This window comes from Lissotriton vulgaris, chromosome 11, assembly GCF_964263255.1.
Source record: "Lissotriton vulgaris chromosome 11, aLisVul1.2, whole genome shotgun sequence".
In the NCBI taxonomy this organism is placed as follows: Eukaryota; Metazoa; Chordata; class Amphibia; order Caudata; family Salamandridae; genus Lissotriton; species Lissotriton vulgaris.
In genome coordinates this window covers 637,487,423-637,510,631 of record NC_141699.1, presented here as the reverse complement: position 1 = coordinate 637,510,631, position 23,209 = coordinate 637,487,423, and the positions used below count along the sequence as shown (strand labels likewise).

At 48.8% G+C, this 23,209-nt stretch overlaps 1 pseudogene; it reads left to right on the top strand.

Annotated features, from left to right (window-relative positions):
• Positions 1–2,263: 2,263 nt before the first annotated feature.
• Positions 2,264–15,938, top strand: LOC147683276 (E3 ubiquitin-protein ligase PDZRN3-B-like; annotated as a pseudogene).
• The last annotated feature ends 7,271 nt before the right edge of the window (positions 15,939–23,209 follow it).

Here is a 23,209-nt window from a genome sequence, read left to right as displayed (position 1 = left end):
CACGCAGCCCACTATGATAATCCAAATTAAAAACTGAATTAAAAAACATACCACTACTGTGTACTATATCAGGGTACACTCTAGGAGCTAATACATCAATATTGACAGCTGGTAACACAAATTGGGAAGTGGTACTTGGATCGCAAAATGGTCAACCGAAAATGAGTGAAAATCATGATCATGAAAGCAGACCACATGATTTATTTTTTAAACACATTATATTTATGAAAGCAGACCACATGATAAAATCAGAATTGTGTACCATCTTAGTAGAAGCTTAGTGGACCAATCACTTAATAGCTATTTACCACTTTCAGTATTCCTCATACCAACTGTTTGCTACTGGAGTCAAATCCATATGACTTCTGTTTTCAAATTTGGTCCCTACAAAAAACGAAATAATGAATTGATCAGGAAGGTTCATGAATGTGTTCATCTCCTTCTGGGATAACTTAGGAGCAGGCACAACAACTCTATATTAATTTTCTTTAGGTTGGCTGTTCCAGTTCTGCATCTTAGATATTTGAGGGCCTTTCTTAGGTTCAAAATCATCGGCTCCAAGAGTGTAGGAGAATGTATTACCTCTTGCAGCCGTCACTGTGTAGTAAGGCCATGTGCCTCACAAGCCAAGCTTTGCAAACTTGGAACTCTGTATCTCCCCATCTCATATAAATATCATGATCTGAAAGAGACAAGTTAGTGATAGATTCCTTACCTTAGAATATCCACAGGCGTCCGACTGGATCCGGAAAGTTTTGCTTAGTCAGTAGGTGGCGTCCTGCAGCTCCTCGTCCGTCACTGGCGTCATAAGCGCCGAGATGACATCACGGAGACTACTTAGGCGCCACCCGTGCGCGCTGACGTCAGTTCTTTCTTTTTCTGCGCCCACAAGCGCAGATCCGGATTGAGCACGTACCTTAGTCACTTTTTTACTACTTTTGAGACTTTTGTCTCCCCTTTTTTTCTTCTGGTGCATGTAAGGATGCCTGGCTTTAAGTCCTGTGGGGCCTGCCACGGTGATATGTCAGTGGCGGACTCCCACAATGTTTGCCTCTACTGCCTGGAGACTGATCACAACTCCCGGGACTGCCGGGATTGTCGAGCCATGGCCGAAGGCCTTGATGGAGCGGCACCAGAAATTGCTGGAGGTCCGGCATTCTTCACACCGCTGCTCTGGGTTTAGGGGCCATTTCCGGTACCGCTTGTCGGACCGGAGCCGTCGCTCCTCGAGCTCCAAGTCTTCACCTTCGGATTCTGGTAAGCGGCGTCATAAAAAGAAGTCGAAGAAGCGTGTTTGCTCTTCGACATCCCACTGTCGCTCCTTGGAGGCAGAAGGGGCCAGGGGCACCGCCCCTGCGGCTCCTCTGGAGCCTGGGAGTCCCATGGTCTACCCGTCGTACCCGGGTCCATCGGCGACTCCCGAACAGGTGCAAGAGTTTCTTGCTACCATGGACCGCCTTTTTAGGCCTCGAGCTATCGCCTGAATCCGTTCGGGCCCCGCCGTCCCGTGTCCAGATCCTGTCAGCCCGGCGGCTCCACCAGTGGATCCACCCTCGGCGCCACAGGATCCTACGCCGTTGGCTCCGGCCCCAGTGCCACGAGGTGCAGCGTTGCCGGCTCCGGCCCCGGCGCCGCCCTCAGCTCCACCCTTGCCGCTGCACTGGATGCCGTTCATTTCGTCCTTGCCCCGGTTCCAGAACCATTTTGTTCCCACCTGGGATCTGCATTGGGAGGCAGCGCCGGTCCGGCCCCAGCCGGCGCCTTTCTCGCGCCATTTCTGATGCCGTTTGTCCCTTCTCTGGCTCTGGCCCTGCCGCCACGACGGGCCCCTCCTGTGCTGGAGGTGGACGAGAACTGATAAGGATCCGAGGACCCCCTTGCCTGGTAGTGTGGCTCGAGCAGGATTGAGTGGATGACCTGGAAGATGCCGGTGACCTCGATGTCTCTTCTGACCCAGGGTTTGCCTCTCCCCCACCTACGATGGAGGAGGGCGCTTCTTACATGATGGTGCTCCGTCGGGCTGCTGAGGCCCTCAACCTCGACCTCCCCACAGTGGCCCTCAAAACCACCCTCCTCACAGAGGTGCTCCAGACGGAGTCTACTTCGTCGGAGCCGTTGCTTTACTTCAATGATGCCCTTACTGATGTCCTCTTGGGCACTTGGTGGTGGCCGGCCATGGGGGCTCCAGTGGATAAAAACGTTGCCAGACGCTGCCCTTCTGACCACCCATCCCACGCCTGAGAGTCTGGACATCCAGGCCTCGATGTCGCAGAGTGCCTTTCCCACGGCTCCGCCGGATAAGGACTCCAAGAAACTAGAACAGTTTGGTAAGCAGTTGTTCTCTTCGGCCAGCTTGGGGCTGCGGTCGGTGAACTCCGCCTGCTTGTTGGGCCGCTACTCTCAGGCAGTGTGGGATACCACTGCTCAGGTGTTGAGACAGTGTCCTGAGGAAGTCCAGGCTGTCCTTTCTCAGGCGATTGCTGAAGGAAAGGATGCAACTAAGTTCACCATTCGGCGTGGTTTGAACACCACAGACTCGTTGGGCAGGGCGATATCTACAATGGTGGCGTTGCGACGCCACACCTGGTTACGTTCGCCTGGGTTCTCGCCCGATGTCCAGAGCTCGCTCATGGATATGCCCTTCGATAGAACCCGCTTGTTTGGCAATAGGGCAGACAGTGCTTTCCAGCGTTTTAAGGACTCACGGACCACAGCCAAGTCCTTGAGTCTTTCTGCTAAGAACCCGGCCACTCCTAGGGGCCGACTGAGTGTGAGGGACCGTCCGCATGGGCAGCGGCGGTCCCTCCATGACAATTAGGATGTGACCGCCACCCTGGCGGTCACATCCTGTATTGTTTACATTGCGGCGGGTGCTGCTTGAAGCGGCACCCCCGCAATGTAAAAAATGACAACAGTGCATTTGCATGCACAAAGCGGCAGGCACCTCGCGGTGCTTGCCGCTTCGTGCACGCAAATGAAGGGGGTACCATAGGTACCCCCCATGTGCACCCCCCACCCCCCCTTCACCTAGGAGGCCTGCAACGGGCCCCCGCAGTGCAGAACCGTATGCTTTTCCACGGCGGAAATGCCGCCGTGGAAAAGCATAGTATTGCAGACATCCTAATATGCCTGGCGGTGTCTGATAGACACCGCCAGACATGTTAGTGCTTTTCCGCCGCGGTCGGAAGGCGACTGCGGCGGAAAAGCTGCGGACATAAAAGCAGACCCACCAGCCATCCTAATTTGGCTGTGGGTCTGTGGAGGCTCCGCAGCGGATTTCCCGCATCCTCCGGGCCGGCGGTGGCTTCCGCCGGCCCGGAGGATGCGGGAACTCCGCAATCATAATTAGCCCCCTAGTTTTGTTCCTTTCGTGGCCAAGGCAGAGGCACCCAGGCACATTCCTTCAACAAGCCTGTGCAGAACCAGCCTCGGCGCGGCCGTGGTCATGGTTTCCGCAGGGGTGGGTCAGGGAATCAGCCTGCTGGTTAGTCCACCTCCACCCCCCCTGCTCCTACCTCCAAACCTTCCTAGTCTGTGCTTTGTGGAGCACCCCACGCCGGTGGGTGTCAGGATCCGCCACCATCTCCCCCACTGGTGTGATATCACATCGGACAAGTGGGTGCTGCAAATAATCCACAAGGGTTATTCCCTCCCTTTCAGTCCTCCTCTCCAGCCATGCCACCTTGGTGCCACCGCATGTCGGGGGATCATTTGCTTCTTCTCCAACAGGAGGTCACAGCCCTCTTGCCCAAGGGGGCCATTGAGTGCATTCCCGGGCAGGAAGTGGGGAGTGGTTGTTATTCCCACTACTTTCTGGTCCCCAAGAAGGACAAGGGGTGTCTGTGCCCCATCTTGGACCTCCGGGATGTCAATCGCTTCCTCCGGAAGGAGAAATTCAAAATGCTGACTCGGGCTCAGGTCCTGGCTGCCCTCGACACTGGAGACTGGATGGTAGGGTTGGACTTGCAGGATGCTTATTTTCACATCCCCTTCCTGCCGGTTCACCAGCATTACCTGTGGTTCACAGTAGGCAGGGAGCATTTTCAGTGTGCTGTTCTCCCCTTCGGCCTTACCAGCGCCCCTCGGGTGTTAACGAAAGTGATGGCAGTGGTCGCAGGTCACCTGCGCATGTCAGGGGTGTCAGTCTTCCCCTACCTAGACGACTGGTTGCTGAAGGCAGGCTCCCCCCAAACAGTCATCAACCACCTTCAGACTACGGCCGACCTCCTGCATCTGCTGGGGTACTCCATCAACGTGCTGAAGTCGCACCTGAGTCCCTCTCAGAGGCTCCCCTTCATTGGAGCGGTTGTGGATTTGACGTTGTTTCGGGTTTATTCTCCCAAGCAGCGTGTCCAGGATATTCAGGCTATAATTCTGCTATTTCGGCCTCTTTCCCGGATTTCAGTCAGGTTGATCCTCCGGCTTCTGGGCCTGATGGCCTCCTGCATCCTCCTGGTGGCACATGCCAGATGGAATATGCGGGCTTTGCAGTGGGACCTGAAGTTCCAGTGGGTACAACATCAGGGCAACCAGTCCGATCATGTCCAGATCAGAGGCCTCTGGTCTCCGGCGGAGTCCTGGCTCCATATCAACCTTTTGGAGCTTAGGGCGATCCAACTTGCACTGAAAGCATTCCTTCCCTCTGTCCGGGGAAGTGCGGTGCAGGTGTTCACAGACAACACCACCGCCATGTGGTATTTCAACAAACAGGGCGGGGTGGGGTCCTGGACCCTATGTCAGGAGGCTCAGCGTCGCTGGACATGCCTCGAACATCAAGGCATTACCTTGGTGGTCCAACACCTGGCAGGTTCTCTGAATGCCAGGGCGTACAAGCTCAGCCGCCGGTGCTTGAAGGATCATGAATGGCATCTGAACTCGGACGTGGGGCAAGGTCTCTTTCAGCAGTGGGGAGAGCCTTGGTTAGATCTGTTCACCACCAAAGAGAATGTGCAATGTCATCAGTTCTGCGCATTGGAATTTCCAAGGTGGTCGGTGACGTCTTTCGTCGCGAGTGGAGTTGCGGTATGTTATATGCCTTTCCACCTATACCACTTCTGCCCAGAGTGCTGAAGAAGATCAGGCGCGACCAGGCCCAAGTTATCCTTGTGCCTCCGGAATGGGCAAAAAGATACTGGTATCCCGAGCTACTCAGCATGGTGGTCGATCCCCCGAACCGTCTGCTTCTTCGGGAGGATCTTCTGTCGCAGCAGCAGGGGATGGTCCTTCACCCGAACCTGTCCAGCCTCCACCTCCATGCGTGGAGGTTGAGCGGCGACAGTTGACGGCTTTCAAACTTCCTCCCGAAGTCTGTGATGTTATTTTGGCAGCCAGGCGTCCCTCCACTAAAACGGTATACGCCTGCAGGTGGAACAAGTTTTTTGGCATGGTGCACAGCAAAGGCTGTGGATCCCCTTTCTGCCCCTCTTTCCGAAGTTCTTCTGTTCCTCCTTTCCTTGGCCCAGCAGGGCTCTGCTCTGGGCACTATCAAAGGTTATCTTTCGGCCATCTCCGCCTTTCTACAGCTTCCAGATCAGCCTTCTCTTTTAAAGTCACGGTTGTTAACCATTTCCTCAAAGGCATTACGCAAGTTTCCATCCGTACCTTTCATAATGCCTCAGTGGGACTTGAATCTGGTCTTGACCTTTCTGATGTGCGCTCCCTTTGAGCCCCTTCATAATTGTCCCTTACGTCTTCTCACTCTCAAGACGGCTTTCCTGGTAGCTATCACCTCTGCCAGAAGGATGAGTGAGCTCCAGGCTCTCTCTTCTAAATCTCCTTTCCTCTCTGTTCATCCGGACAAGGTGGTTCTGAGGACTTGTCCTTCTTTCTTGTCAAAGTTGTCACCCATTCACCAGGTCAACGGCAGCCACTACTGCCTTGGGGCGCGGCGTTGCCTTGCAGGACATTTGTCAGGCAGTTACCTGGGCCTCGCTGCACACATTTACCAAGCACTACTGCCTTGACAGTCAGGTCTGGAGAGACGGCTTCTTTGGCCGTGCAGTGCTCCATGACTTTCTGGTGTCATTTTGTTCGCAGACTGTGATGGGGCTACTGGAGTGCGAGGAACGGAGTCAGAGACTTTGATAAGTGATTTCAAAGAGGGCTTTATTTTCAGATATGCTTTCCTCTTCCTGCTTGTAAGTCTCTCTCTTGCGAACTCTGCCGGGTCCGTCTTCCGACTGCCAAGGGACTCCAGAGTGAGGAAGGCAATAGGTCCGCTACGGGAGAAATGAAAGAGAAGAACAAAAAAAATATAGACGGGATTAAGTTGTGTGTCCGGGGCTCGTATTACGGGACCGGGAGTGAGGGAAACCACGTGCTCTTGTGCATTTTACACTATCACTGGAGTGCTCTAGTGCTCGTGCTGGGTAGAGGTCAGGAGACTGTACAGGTATTTACAAACACTTTCTCTAGTCCTTAGGTTGGACACGCCGGCTCACCCAACCCGCTAGCTTGCCCCGTACCTCTGTTAGCCACACTCCTCCCGCGGGAGCATGGCGGGCGGTGCTGGAACCGTTGGCCTCCTGGCTTGTTGTTTTCACCTGGGCTCGTCTCTGCGTCCTCTTCTACTCCGTCCGGCTTCGACTGCATACACCTTCTCTCTTCGCCACCGACTCCGTCCTCCAGGGAAACGCTGTCCGCTCTGTTCCGGGTTCCTCCTTCTTTTGGCCCGGCTGCTTCGGTGACGTGGTAGAGGGGAGGAGTCTTGCTGTGTTGGGAGGAAGACTTAAAGGAGCCACATCCTTCAGAAATACAATCCCAAAGGTGTTCGTCTGCTTTGGTGTTCCACTCCTGTAGGTACAGGGTACCCTGCTGCTGAGAGGAGAGACAAACTAGTGACAAGGGGACAGCAGACCACCAGTCCCGGACATCGTCCGCACCAGCCCCGTCACACAGACCCATCTTCGTGGTTGGTATTGCTGGGGTATCTATTCTAAGGTAAGGAATCTATCACTAACGTGTCTCTTTCAGATGCACAAATTACTACTTGTGTAATGATATATCTGTAAGAGACATTAGTTAGTGATAGATTCCTTACCTTCCCACCCATCCTCCCTTTCTGTGAACTGATTACTAGGGTTAAGGTCATCCCTTTCAGGGCCCTAGTTTTATGCACCATTGGTCAGTATCTTGCATGGCTGAATCAATCAATCAATCATAGCATTTGTAAAGCGCACTACTTACCCGTGAGGGTCTCAAGGCGCTAAGGGGTGGGGAATGCTACTACTGTTGGAAAAGCCAGGTTTTGAGGAGTCTTCTGAAGGCCAGTAGGTCTTGGGTCTGCCATAGGCGGATGGGTAGGGTGTTCCATGTCTTGGCGGCGAGGTGGGAGAATGATCTGCAGCTGGAGGTCACTCTTCGGATGCGGGGGACAGTGGTGAGGGTGCAGTCGGCGGAGTGGAGCTGGCGGGTGGGGGTGTAGAAGCTGAGTCGTCTGTTGAGGTACACTGGTCCGGTGTTGTGGAGTGCCTTGTGTGCGTGGATGAGGAACTTGGAGGTTAGCCTCTTGTTGACAGGGAGTCAGTGCAGGTCTCTTAGGTGGGGTGTGACGTGGCTGCAGCGGGGGATGTCGAGGATCAGGCGTGTGGAGGCGTTCTGAATGCGTTGGAGCCGTTTCAGGAGTTTGGCCGAGACTCCTGCGTAGAGGGTATTTCCGTAGTCAGTCTGCTGCTGAGGAGGGCCTGGGTGACCATCCTTCTCATTTTGGTGGGGATCCACTTGTAGATCCTGCCGCGCATGCAGAGGGTGTTGAAGCAGGAGGAAGAGACGGTGTAGACCTGCTTCATCATGGAGAGGGTGGTGTCGAGGATGACCCCTAGGTTGCGTGCGTGGTCAGTGGGTGTTGGAGCTGTTCCCAGTGCTGTCAGCCACCAGGAGTCGTCCCAGGTCTAGGGGGTGGATCCGAGAATGAGGACCTTCGTTTTGTCCAAGTTCAGCTTCAGTCAGCTGTTCCTCATCCATTCGGAGACAGCCTTCATTCCTTCGTGTTGGTTGGTTTTGGCGAAGTAGGGGTCCTTGGTGAGGGAGAGGATCAGCTGGATGTCATTGACATAGGAGATGATGTTGAGGTCGTGCAGTCAGGCGACATGGGCAAGCGGTGCCATGTAGATGTTGAACAGCGTTGGGCTGAGGGATGAGCCCTGGGGTACACCGCAGATGATCTCCATGACTTTGAAGCGGAATGGGGGGAGGCGGACGCTCTGCGTTCCTGGCGAAGAAAGTCGTGTACCGACTGATGTCAGCGCACATGGGTGGCACCTAAGTAGTCTCCGTGACTTCATCTCGGTGCTTGCGAAGCCAGTGACGAACGCGGAGCCGCAGGACGACACCTACTGATTCGCAGGGGTACTCCTACGCAAAACATTCCTGATCCAGTCTGACACCTGGGGATATTCTAAGGTAAGGGATCTATCACTAACTAATGTCTCTTACAGATATATCGTTACACAAGTAGTAACTTGTGCTTTAATGAAAATGGTAATTCGTTTTTACATTGCTCCTCAAACCACATTTGCTGCCATTTCCAATCACTGTAAATCATAATTGAAACTCTTAGCCTTCTGAATGGTTTGGTTTTTTCAAACTCAAGAGTATGAAAGACTGGTGCTGTCAGGATTTGTATATGTGCCGTGCAGATCACACCAGATGTCAGAAGAGAATACTTAAATCACAGCCATCTTTTCATTAAAGAGAGCCTATTAGAGTCTAGAGTGTACATGAGCCCCCTCGCGGCCATCGCACGCCAACACAACCTCAACATCATCTCCTACGCCGACGACACCCAGCTGATCCTCTCCCTGACCAACGACCCCGCCCCAACCAGAGCCAACCTGCACGAAGGGATGAAAGATGTAGCCGAGTGGATGACGACCAGCCGCCTGAAACTGAACTCAGACAAGACGGAGGTCCTCATCCTGGGCTCCTCGCCCTCCGCCTGGGACGACTCCTGGTGGCCCCCCGCCCTGGGCACCGCACCCAAACCGACAGACCACGCACGCAACCTGGGCTTCATCCTGGACTCCTCCCTCTCCATGACCAGACAAGTCAACGCCGTCTCCTCGTCGTGCTTCAACATCCTGCGCATGCTACGGAAGATCTTCTGGTGGATCCCCAACGAGACCAGGAAGACGGTCACCCAGGCCCTCGTCACCAGCCGACTGGACTACGGCAACGCCCTCTACGCCGGAACCACCGCCAAGCTCCAGAAGAGACTCCAGCGGATCCAGAACTCCTCAGCCAGACTCATCCTCGACATCCCACGAAACAGCCACATCTCCGGACATCTGAGAGACCTGCATTGGCTCCCCGTCAACAAAAGAATCACCTTCCGTCTCCTCACCCGCGCACAAAGCCCTACACGATCAAGGCCCGAGCTACCTCAACAACCGAATCAACTTCTAAGCTCCCAAACGCCACCTCCGTTCAGCCAGCCACGCCCTCGCCGCCGTCCCCCGCATCCGAAGAGCGACAACAGGAGGAAGGTCCTTCTCCTACCTGGCCGCCAAGACCTGGAACTCCCTCCCGACCGACCTGTGCCTGACCCAAGACCACCTCTCCTTCAGGAAGAAGCTCAAGACCAAGCTGTTCGAGCAGTAACGGCACCCCCCCCCCTCCCCCCCCCAGCGCCTTGAGACCCTACGGGTAAGTAGTGCGCTCTATAAATGTCTTTGATTGATTGATTGATTAGTTGAGCCCAAATGTACCAAAATGTGAAACGGAATTCTAGAGAAAAGGTTGATTTTTTGCCATATTCTAACCATGTTATGTCTTTCACTGGCTGGCTGTCTGCCAGTCAGATAATGAAATTGGTTCTTGCAAATGTTGCTTGTATGACACTGATACTTATAAGTAAATTGTGCTTTCTCTTTGTTGATGGTCCAGAATGTTAGTAGATACATTGTGCGTTTTCTTCCCTCCATTTCCGAAGCGGAAATAAATTGATGTAACCTGAGTCAAAAATACGTTTTATAGGCTATATGTACCTGGGAATGAAACAATTGTTAGGGATAATAACAAAAATAAGAATTAGTTGACTTCACGCTCTATCAGGTGCTGGCCTTTTACATTTCACATGACGAGCAGATGGTGTTTTGCCCACACGTTTCGTTTATGTTTAATGTCTAATGTCCTTTTAAAATGCCATCTCATTGAAGATCTCTTTTACCAAGTTTTTCTCCTGAGTTCTTACTTGTTGCACACCCATCCTCTAACTAATCTAGATGTCAAAAGGACTTAGTTTCTACCTCAACAGAAAACATTAAGGGAGAGCATTTTCTTGCTGTTTTGTAAACTGTGGTGCTCTTGCAAATACGCTTTAAAGAGGCATCTAAGACATCTGTAGTCAGATCAATAGTGTTGTGTGTCGCTCACTTCTGCAAACTCTAAAGTGCACCTTTTCTGAGGGGATTTCACATAGCTTAGAAATTATTTGGGGCTTTATAAAGACACAACCTAATATGGAAAATCTGTAAGCCTGCCATTTGGACAATCCCAGGTGCCTTCTGTAAGCCTGACTCTGAGTGTGCTCATAATAGGACAAATGCTAAATTTGACCAGGAAGTCCAGAGAAAATGTTTTCTTGAAATATGGCCTGCACAAGTCCAATCTGCTCCTTCCATGCTTGATAATTTGTTGCAGCATGTAAAGAGTAAGGGAGAACTTTATATAGCAGGAGTCATGAAAATTCATGTTCAATGCAATTCTATTGAGGACCCGTGTTTAGGTCAAGCCTAGCGTTGCAGCGCATGTGCTGCTCGATCTGTGAGGCATGCAGTAGTACAGTATGGGAAGACAACCTGCTCTCACTCTCTGCCCATATTTTTAATTGGCTTCTGTGTTTGTCCTTTGCAAATTATGTCTTCTGATTGATAATGAGGTTTGTTAGTCCTGCCTTATTATGCTATGTTGTCATTTGTATCATTCTGTGGTTACTAGCCCCTTTACTTCAAGTGTTACACTGTAGGGACGTTTGCAATGCAATAGGTCTCGCGTAAATGCGAGTCCTTTTGCATTGCAAATGCTTTGTTATCCGTAGGAACCAACGTAGTTTGTCATGTTACATGTGTGGATCAGAGGTTACTGCACGAACAAAAATGAAGTGCTCAAGCTCTCACTGAGCCTGCGCAGGTAGGCAGTGTCTCGATAAGCTTTGACAGATGTTCCAGTCTCCCAAAACGCATGTGCAGACCGTCTATTCCCGTGTCTCGCCTATCCTAATTTTCGCGCATGCTCTTGAATTTCTGAGCTTTATACAGAGGCATGTGAGCGCCCGAGGAACCCCTGTCCACACCATGTGGGCACATCTTTTGTGGCAGATGTCTGCACCCGTGGGTGGTGAAGCCCGGGCCTCTGGGAGCTGAGATGTCAGCATACCTCTGTCTGGGACCTGCACCAGGTGCCGTCGCATAGGGACCTCAATCAAAGGCTAGAGTTCAAGTGTGGTAACCAGGGAAGAGACTGCAGCAACACCGTCCGTTTGCAACACCTGGATGAGCACTCTTGGCTCCTTGAGTACAGCCGGGCTGCCACAAAGTACTGAACATGAAGGACGTAGAAGAGCATTTGCAAGAGTGATGTGATCACAAACTGCCAGGAGTCTGCACTCAGGACTGCGGCTTGGTGCTGGGGCAGTGGGACCTACAGCAGCCGGACACCTGCTGCTGCCTGCAGACACTCCGCTCAAAGACTGAGGCCCTGTGGCGCAGGAGCACGGCACTGGAGCAGGCGCTGAAGAGACAGGCAGATAGGTTGAGCACGTAGGAACGGACCCTACGGGTGCATGGTAATCAGTGTAAGGCTCGCCACAGCAACATCGCCAAAAGTATAGACGGAAGCAGTAATAGCACGGTAAGGAGGCGATGAGAAATATTTGGAACTCGTTACTCGGTTAAATATAACTGCAGCTTGTTTTGTTAATAGATTAGACCGGCAATTTAAGCACTGCAAAACCACAATTCACGAGGCCTTTAAAAAATTATTTAGCCGAGCATACAGGCATTGATACATTACTTAGCAGAGCACTAAACTAGAATTAGTGAAAAGACGATAAAAATATGAGCTGTTACAATATGTATCTTTATGTGGCATTTGAAACAGACGTTAAGCACAAGCACGTTGTAGGATTGTGAGCACCGCGCTGTAGACAGTATTGCTGAAAAACAGAGCTTTGGATTATACCGTTTCCTGCTGAAAGACCATATTTCTCCGCATGTCTTCCCATACCTGGTTATGCCTTTTTGCTGCTCCCTGCAAACACTTTCACTCCAAACCCCTCAATAGCATCCTTACCTCTGAATAACTTACCCATTCACCGGCCATCACAACCCATCAACAAAATATACAACATCATTCTTAGCACAAGGATTACAAGTGGGGATACCAACCTGTTTCCCAGCAATTCAACCAAGTCTCTAACGACGTTATTATGTCCAATCGTACGTCAAACTTGGTACCTTCAAGGTTTAAATATGCCCACACTTGTCCAAACAAACACACAGTGGTTTGGAGCAGTTCGACTATCTACTTGCCTGACGCGCCCTGCTGCAGCAAGTGCCGAAGGAAGCCGACCCTCCAGCTGACGCACTGAGAGATGCTGTACTTTCTCCAGCCGAGAAATCCAGCTCCGGTGTTTTCAGGCTACCCTTGCGGGTTGCTGGGAAATTGAGTCCTGAGAGAGAGATGCCAGACCTCCTACATTCTAAAACCAAGGTACGGAGCTGATTAGAACCTAAGAGAATTCTTGGATTAGATTCTTGGCAAAGAATACTGAAGCTAAGCTACACCTCACTTCTTCCCTTGTACTAGACCGAGGTTAGGTACACCGGGGTAGGCGTATTTTAGAAGCACCAGTTGAGTACTTTTAGTCATTATTTATCAATGTATGTATTTTATGTACTGCATGGCTTAGAAACCATATCATGCTTTTACAGTATTATTTTATAATACTCTTCGTACTGTACTCATTGTACTTTACAACAAGTATTACGATTGTAGCAGTTAATTTCTTATGCTTGAGAAAGAAGACTGTTCAATAAATACCTTTTATTGAAAATGCCCATCTCTCTATTTCTCTGCACCTCTGGTGAAACGAAGCATGCATGATTGACTGAACGAAATAACTATCTATTGTTTTCGCGACTCTAGAGATATATTTATTATTCTTGGGGAACAAAGGTGTCATGTTTTAAGCGGTTGTCAGAAACGAATCCATTCTTGTTCATTCGAGAAAGTTTCTAGTGACCTCTGAGCTAGCTGGCACATACACAATTAAGTCTAGTATATTCGGTAGAGACCTAGTCGACCTCAGTCCTGCGTCTAAACTACAGGATATACTATTCCAATGCGCAGAGCCAATTGGGAATATAGGAACTACACTACAACATCCCCAAGTGCACCCTATTTTTCGTCTTTGATACTGCTCCAGCGCAGCTCCAAACAAAACTCACAAACCATCACCATACTTCTTAGGAGCTATTCACACATTACTCGTCAGTGGGGCCCATAACACTACGAGTCATTTATACACACATTCACCCTGCTCCCAGGATTAGTGAAGACTAGAGGAGAGCTACTGGATTCTAGCGGAGTGTATTATTCATACTAGATTTATAGACTATATACACCTGCAGTTTGTCAATATTACCATGGTTTTATTCTTAAGAAACATTAAAACACCCCACCATTTTGTCAATGGATCTGCTAGTAAGAGTTAACTTATGGACAACAAGACCAGCTTAATTCTCCATGTATTTAATTTGTATTTAGAAATTACTTCTCCTAGCATGACCTTACTTTATTTACTCTATTTTAATAATCTTTTAAACATTTAATAACCTAGTGAGATAGAAGAGTTACATTCAAACAATTATAGGTATTAGCATGACAGTTCAGAAAAATAAGTCAAAATAATATTACAAGATTTCAGAACACGGACATCAGAGCAAGGACAGCATAGTTTCCAAAAACCACCTCTCTATTCTTTCTTGATGTTCACCTCCCATCCGTACTATGCACCCATCAAAAGTTAAAGTCAAGAAAATTTGAAAGTCTTTGCACCATAGGAAAAGTTCATAAGTCCAACAGCATGTCGTGGTGCGAAAATAAAATCAAAAGCAAGTTTTTTTCTTACTTCCAAACGTCCTCTTTTATACCCTTTTACCCTAACTTATCTATCTAAGATTTGAAACTATTAGGGTCCTCATTCATTCTCATTGGTCGATTAAGGGGTGGATAAGCATAACCTCATCTCCTCACTGTCCATATTTCCGCCAAGTCATCGGTATAATCAAAAAATAAAGTCTTGATTATTCTTTAACTCTTTCGACGCTATTGACGGAACCGTTCGGTCACGCCCCTCGGGTGGGCTGTGCTCATGACGGAACGGTTCCGTCATGGCCCGCTCGCCGCGCCTGCGCGTCGCTGATTTCGCGCCTGCGTGGCGCGTTTCATTAAACGGGCGGGGCTGTGATGGAACCGTTCCGTCACAAGCACAGCTCATCCGCGAGCTGTGACGGAATGGTTCTGTCACCCGCGCAGGTGAGCCGCGCCCCCCCGCGACCGTTAGCGCTGCGGACGGAATAGCCGCCGCAGCGAAGGTGTTAATAGTTTTTTTCACTTGTGTCCTTTAAATTGTTATTTCAGACTAGTTTCCCATGTTCACGATGCCGACATACAAATTCTTGGCACTTGCTCGAACATCCAGGCCACGCTGACCTTGACCCAGGCTGTACAGGCACAAGCTTTTTGCACTTCTCCCGAGCACAATCGCGCATGCGTAGATCATCACAATCTCGGAGTCTCGCAAACCTCCATTTTCTATTAGGCCGCATGGGCCATAATTAGAACTATTAGAGAAACAAACACAATTAAACCTTAGATTTCGGAGTATAGCCCTTCTGTTTACCTCCCCCCATTCTAAGGCAACCCTGTTAGTTATTAACTAGCGATTTAGCCATAAATAAGCATGGTTTACTTACCATTCTCCATCATTTCTGCCACAATAACACATACAAAAAGCATATACACACAGATTTTGGGTTAGATTATGACATTTTTGTACCTAATTAATATAACGATCTCACTTAATTAGTAAGTTATAATTCGCAACATAAGCAAATTAGTATACCACTTGTATTTGTGTGTGTGTGTGCATTCTATTCTATGTTGGTTAATTTCAAAACCACAAGATTAATACATATTACTGTTATGGGGAAGAAACTTCTTTAGGGGTATACAAAAATGTTTGTTTTCACCCTTGCTCCATCAATACCATAAGGCAAGAAATCTGGAAAGTTGAACAGTTGTGAGAGAAACATATTTTAAAGAGAACTCTTCCATTTGAAAATCTGAATTAAAAAAAACTGCAGATAAGCAATAAACTGATTTATATTTCAATCAGTTTAATCGAGCCACAAATAAGTCAGAAATGTAGTATATTTTGGTGAAAAACATTCAAATCCATCTACATCCAATATGGTTAAAAGTATTCTTAGTTATATGTATAGCTGTCTAAAATGTATTTTCTAACAACTCCATTAGCTGTTCCCCTGGACCAATACTGGCTTGCATGCTGATCAATCTGTAACATACTCGAGAATTTGGTAGTTGAGTTGAGCCTGCACCTGCACAAGTACGCTGGTGACAAAACGTGCCAGCGATTATTGTTCAAAAGTATATGCGTTCCTATCTACAGATGATCTCACAAAGGCTGTAACTCTTCTGTCCACCTGAGGAGACAGTGTCTGGCTGTTGTCATTCATTCTTTTGTCCTTGTTCCCCAAAAGATTAGGTTTTTATTTGGATTTGTGGGGCCGTTTGTGGTGATTGCAGAGGACGTGAGCTTTTGGGGCAGTGTTTTCTACCGGCGGGACTGCGAGGACCAGCTGCCTTTGCCTCCTGACGCTGTGTGCCTCTTCCCACCCTCCCACGCCGGACTTTAAACAGCAGCTCGCGCCCCCGCTCCGCGGGAGCCGCTCGTGATGATTGCAGAGGACGTGAGCTTTTGGGGCAGTGTTTTCTACCAACGGGACTGCGAGGACCAGCAGCCTTTGCCTCCTGATGCTGTGTGCCTCTTCCCGCCCTCCCACGCCAGACTTTAAACAGTGGCTCGCGCCCCCGCTCCGCAGGTGCCACTCGTGGTGATTGCAGAGGACGTGAGCTTTTGGGGCAGTGTTTTCTACTGGCGGGACTGTGAGGACCAGCAGCCTTTGCCTCCTGACGCTGTGTACCTCTTCCCGCCCCTCCCACTCGCTGTATATCCTTGTGCACGCATTCCGCTCTGCGGAACGTGCACGGGCGCGAGCCGGGCGAAGCCCTGGCCAAGGGCGGGCCCGTTTAAGCCCGTTGTAGCCCGGAGGAGACCGGACCGGGCCACCCCTCTTTCATTTGGTGTAATCCACAATCCAACCGCTACGAAGATTCGTAAGTACCTATCTGGGTGAAGTTTTGTAATACTACTATGGCAGGGCGCGAAAGCAGGAGCAAGGCAGTAACCTCAAGTGGGAACTTAACAGGAACACTGGATAACTTCATAATCAGAGCCAACTCTGTCATTGATCAGGGGATAATTCTAATGGACCGTCGAGTTTCTCAAGATCCAGCCCTCGCCAAAAGATCCTCCCTGGGCCACTTTGCAAATGCTCGTACACCAGAATCCATCATGCGAGCAAATATCAATGTTGTTCCTGCGATTGTACACAGTCCACCGATCTCCCAGGACCAGGGCCATATCTCCCCAGCTGAGCAGCTCCAACGTATCGAAGCAATAGAGACTACCATTGTGTCAACCACGGCTAGCTCTCCCAAAAGACCTAATACTCGGCAGTTGCGGGAGAGACGCAAGGGGGCGATGCCCAAGAGGAAGCGGGGGCTGTTACTGTCACTGGAGGCAGGAAGCCCAAAATTGCCAAAGGTACCGGTAATAGTGACATAACATCCAAGCGCAAGGGGTCAGATGCCTTTAACTCCACGGACATACATGTTTCACCACCACTGACTGTAACCTGTCCAGGAGTAACTTCTCTAAGTGGGGTTAATTCTATTGGGAAAACCCTGGCAGTGGAGGATCCTCTTTTTATAAAACTGGGCACCTTATTAAGATCCTCCCTCCAACCACTTGAAGCAAGACTCACGCAGATTGAGCAGCAGCTCTCCAAGATCGAACAAGCTACATTTGAAACTTTGGACAGTTTGAAATCAAACATGTTGCATCCGGGCAGTGCACAATTGAATATCGCACATGGGGGATTGTAACACATAAATCCACCTCCCCAGCAGCACCACTCATTCCTAAATTACCCACTGCAAAACCAACTGCAGCTATGGACACACCTACTAACACTTCGAGGGTGGGTATTTCAAGACAGTCTAAAGAGTGCGGTCGGGCTCTACCAGTTACTGACTCTCCTGGGGAATGTATAATCTACTTGCCCCCAGAATCATGCCTGTATCTGGTAGTCCTGACAGGGGTTCCGAAATAAGTAATTTGAGTCTGGAATCATTTATGTCCCTAAAAACAAAGTCTCCGATTGGCTCAATAAAAACAGACCACTCCCTGCCCACATTACCAGTGAACTATTGATGGTGCGCAGGTTGTCTTGGGTGGGGCACAGGCCAAAAACCATAATTGGTGTTTGCTTGTTGGTAAATTTCAAGGACCCACGGGCTGTGGAGCATATTTGCAATTGGAGGTACCATAGCCCTGGGGCTACTATCCAACCCCTCCCACTGTCATATTTTTATCCCCCAACCTACTCGCCAGATACAGAAGGTGGATGGACTTTGGTAGAGCACCGAGCAACCAAACGCATCGAGCCAAATACGTACCCAAAATAGGTTCAGTGGCCTGGAAAAGGTCGATTGACCACAGCATAGCCGGGCGGAAACCCATGGCACCCCCCATAGAAGTATTAACGTCAACCTTGGGGGAGTTGTTGAGTCAACGTGTAGCCAATTGCCTAGTGATATTCCAGATCCTCACTCCTTCATCCAAGGGATTTCTACAGGAAATGGCGATGATCCATCCGGTAGAACCGTGCAGGGCTGTTTACTGGAGCCCCTTTGAGAACCTGCAAGGGAAAGTGTCCTAATGGGGAGAGGTGTCACCTGCCCTAATGCCAGCAAACCAAAATCCTTGACAATATTGTCTTGGATTGTGGCAGGCCTACCCAACAAATTGTCTTGCCCAGAGTGGGCTTCTTTTGTGGATAAGACTGACATCTGCCTCTTTCAAGAGACCTGGGCTAGGGATGAACAACTTAGAGTGGGATTTGCCGCATTCCATGTACCTGCTTGCTGGGGGGGGGGGAAGGGGTGACCGTCAGGGGGTCTTACCATCTGGGTTGGTCTGCATCTGGGCTGTATGGCGAAGACTGTGACCACCCACTCAGATGACGTTCAGTGTGTTGTCCTGAAGTGGCCAAATTCTTTCAAGCTTGCTATTGTGAATGTTTATTCATGACCAGTAGGCATAGCCAGCGAGTCAACTACCATCGAAGAGTTGTCGCATTTCTTGTACACTATTACTAGTGATACCCATCTCCTGATAGCCGGCGATCTTAACTGTCACTCTGAGCCTCTACAGGGGATGAATGAAGGCGCTCTTATGGCAGAGGACGACCACTGGGCCATACCTCCAAGTCAATCCCCATTCCCCAGGACATGGTCCCCTTTAGCGATCCAGATCACAGCCCTAACTTTAAACCATTCTATTAGGGCCTGTTACGGCCGCACTCCCTCTGACATTCCATCAATGTGTACCTTCAATAAAATGGGACAGGAGTCGCGCGTTGACTATATTATGGTTGAGACGTGGCTGTGGTCTAAGGTTACTGATTTTAAGGTAATCACCAGGGTTGACAGCGACCACAACGCTCTAAGACTGAAGATGGTTTTTCCTGGCCCAGGAGGGAATGTTGTGGTGGACCGGGAAGACGTAGGAGATAAGACAACTCTAACAAATAATAGACGCAGGGTTAAGTGGGAAAAGGTAGTGGCGTCCCCAGAAGAACTATCTAAACTATACAATCTAATTCTTCCCCTGTTTGTGGAGGTTGATGCTTTAACTATTCAACCTCCGCTTCCTGACTTTAATGAAAAAATGCAGGTTATGCATATGAACCTAGTTTCCACCTTAGTCGAGGTCCTTAATCCACAGGTGTCCAAACGGAGAAAAAGGGCTCCTGTATCTTCCTGGTATAATGCTGCATGTCGAACGGCTAAGTCAGAGCTGATCAAGGCCTTAAAGCTTGGCAGTAATAAACCCCTTATCCGTGCCATGCGACTACAGTACAAAGAAGCCATGAAATACGCCAAGCAAGAGTGGGATCTTGATAAGTGGACTAACCTAACGTGCGCCCTAGACTCAAGGGATGCTCGCAGATTTTGGTCAATAGTCAGTACAGGCTGCGGAGAACTAAAATCCGCCATTGAACCAAACATTGAGACAAAAGTCTGGGAAGATCACTTCAAGGCTCTATACTCAGTAGATTCAGCGTGGAAAATATGCCGGTACCCCCAGCTGCAAATGACCAGTACGACGACTTAGAATTTACCTTAGAGGAAGTATGTCATGCAATAGCAAAACTCGCAGTGGGAAAAGCCCCGGGTCTTGACAAACTCCCGGGAGACCTCTTCAAACACAAACCCAGGATTTGGGGCCCCTACCTTCGTATCATCTTTAATGCAGTACTGAGGGGCATGGAGGTTCCCTGTACTTGCCTGGGAGAAGAGATAGTCCCAATTTTTAAGAAGGGCTCTCCTCTGCTCCTGGCCAACTACAGGCCAACTATCCTCATCGATGTCCCGCAAAAAATCTTTGGGTGGCTTATCTTAGACCGCCTACAAGACTGGTTGGAGGAGCACGCAGTCCTCAGCCCGTATCAAGCGGGGTTCAGGAGGAACACTTCCGCCATGGATCAAATCTTCCGCCTAATATTACTATTCTGGAAAACGGCAAAGATAGAGGGTGGCAGCCTCTACATGGTGTTTGTGGACCTTCGCTCCGCTTTTAACTTAGTGCCCGGCGGGAAACTGTGGTCTGTGCTCCAAAAATTGGGTGTCCCACAACAACTCCTGAACGTGTTGATGAGGCTGCATGAGGGGAACTTCGCCTAGGTCAGATGCGGGAGGAATGGGGCGCTGTCATCCAGGTTCCCTGTAGGCAGGGGGGTGAGGCAGGGGAGCGTACTGGCACCTACCCTGTTCTGCCTCTATGTAAATGGTGTAATTGCACATCTGGATGGTGTTCCTAATAATGATACGCCAAGGTTGGCAGGTAGCAGGGTGCCGGCGATTATGTTAGCAGACGACACCCTGCTGCTTTCCAAGTCTCCTATGGGGATACAGCGTGTGTTGGACGGCTTTGAGTATTTCTGCAGATGCCGTGGTTTGGAGATAAACGCTGACAAAATGAAATTCATGATCTTCAACCCTCCGGCATCCACCCGTCTGAATCCCAGCTTGGGCAAAGTGAGATTAGAAAGGGTAACGACCTTTGAGTACTTGGGGGTAAACATACATGAAAATCTGTCATGGGGCCCCCAACAAGTAAAATCACAAATGAAACTGGGCCAGCTTGCGGGGGAAATCCTCAAGCTCTCCAATACATCTACATTTAAACCCATCAAACCCCTGTTGGAGATCTATAAGACCCAGGCGAGGGCTGCAATTCTGTATGTATTAGACAGCTATTGGCACTCCCACAAAGTACCCCGCTTCTACCGCTAAGGTTGGACTTGGGGTTGAGACCTATCGAAGTTGAACTAGCACTCAAACCCCTTAGGTTCTGGCGTAGCCTTTGGATAACGCCAGAGTTGCTGAAATATAGGCTAGAACTGAAGGAAATATTACATTGTCATAGTGCAGCAAAAATACAGTGGCTTATGTTTTCAAAACAGGAATTTCTAAGACTGGGATTGCCTGCCCTGTGGTATGATCCGGAAAGGAGCTGCCATGAGGTCTCGCGCAAGTCGCTCACTAGGACTTTTGTGGATGTAAAACTCTCTGTTGTTCTGTCCGTCCCCCATGCTGGCAGCCTGATCAATTTCTTTTTAACATTCAAAGATTTTTATTCTTTTGAGGATTTTTTGGATGTCATCTATCCCATTGCATCGAGAAAACTTTATTTACAATGGAGATACGGTACTCTACCCTTAAGAGCGTTTACAAGCAAATGGTCAGCCTCTACCAACAAGACTTGTCCAGGGTGTAGCTGTGACCTAGAAGATGAACTTCATGTACTATTCTTTTGTCCAGCCTACTGCAAACCCAGGAAGTACTGGCTAGTACCTCTATGCAAAATTCTGGGTTTCGTACAGTGTACATATGCTTTTATAATTTTAAAAACTGATACGTCTAGGCACATTGTATTTGCAGTCTCTCAGTTCTTGCTAGCTTTGTGGACTACGCGCAGGCGCATGACTGCTAATGAATGTTAAGGTTCATTTGTTGACAAGATTGTTATACTGAAATTATGTGCCACTCTAGCATCAACCATTTTATTAATACTGTGTCTATTCTAATGAATTGTACTATCATCTATGTATATTGTTTTATTTTGTACTCTTTTATGGCAAAAAGCCGAAATAAATATTCAAAGATGATGATGATTTGGATCCACAACAAAGGATGACATTTAAAAATAGCAAAGTTGTTTGAGTGACAGATCATGTTTCTTTTCTTTGTTGCCTCGTTTTTTTCTACAAGCAAAAACAAGAGTATTTATTCTTGGTCTCCAAGACAACGACTTTCGACTGGATCATACATCAATTGTGGACCTCTTACCTCAAACTAAAATGTCTGAGGTTCAAAATCATTTGTCACTGTGACCAGTATATATAGTTTTTCTGTGCACTCATCTCTTTGCCACTTTTCACTTCACCTGCGCCTTCTCATGGGGCACATACTGCCAAACGTGTATGTTGGTTTATATAATTTTGGTTTGTCCATAATACATGTTTGTTCAACTACATTATGTACTGATCGTTCATTGACATAAGGGGTTCACACTCACTGAGACTACCCAAGTAACTATTGTATTCTCATGAATCCAAAGCACCATATATTAGCTTAATATTCATTTTTCTGTTCCAGCTCTTCTATAAATTCTATGAAGCACTATTTATAGGCTGCAAATATCATATTGAGTACCTTTCCTTGTTTTCCTTCACTGATCAGTGGTCCATGGAGGTGTGTTCAATGTGCAGTTGATGTCGTGAAGCACGATGAAAGTCATGTTGGGGAGCGAACCAATGAGAAGCTGCCAGGTCCACAGGTATATTAGTATTTTCCATTCCTCCTAGCCCAAACCTAGAGACCCAGCCATGACTAAAATATTGGCCCACCGTTACTTCACCCAAATGTTACGATCATAGAACTCTTTCCAGTGCCTAATTTGTAAAAAAGAAAGTGTCAGGGCCCAATGCACTACCAACTGGACCAGCCATTACTGCCAAATGTGGGCATACACGCTCTCTACTAAGCATCACACTCCTTCTGATGTGATTGTTTGAACAATATCAGGTCACCCAAATTTTTAAGCATGATCACCAGACTTTATTTTTACATGCATATTTAATTGTTAAACTGATTGGTGTGCTCAAAAGTAGAATGACAGCACCACCATGTGGTGAACTGGCAGACCTACGTACCAGTTTAAAAAATGATGTGCTGGTGCCCACCACCACCAGCACACCGACACAAATTAAGCACTGACTATTCAAATCATGAAGAAAACTTTTTACCTAAAATTCATTCTTTATGGTCCCACTCTTGACACTAGAAGAAGGAGCCCTTCAATTCAGTTCATACAGGACCTAATAAAGGCACACAGCCATAATAGACAACAAATTTACCAAAATAATTAAAGGGCCCTTGACTACAGGCAGCAGAGAAGCCCTTCCATCTGAATGCTGGAAGTCTTGCTACTCGCACTGTCTCATGAGAAGGACCTAATTTTCCCAGTAATGGTATGGATCCACTGCTGTGATGGAGATAGATGCAAATCCTTCCTGCTCTGAAAAAGATGAATCAAGACTCAGCACTTCCTCCATTTTAATAGGAGGGAACAGCACTTAACACATTATTAAAAAAGAGGCAGGTCCAGAGTTTTGTCAGGCATTCTCCTAGGGTGGGGATGTACAAGATGCCTTTACATTAGAGTCAGTTTATTTAAGACAGATGACTTACTCTGTCACTCTCTCCAGCTGGGCAT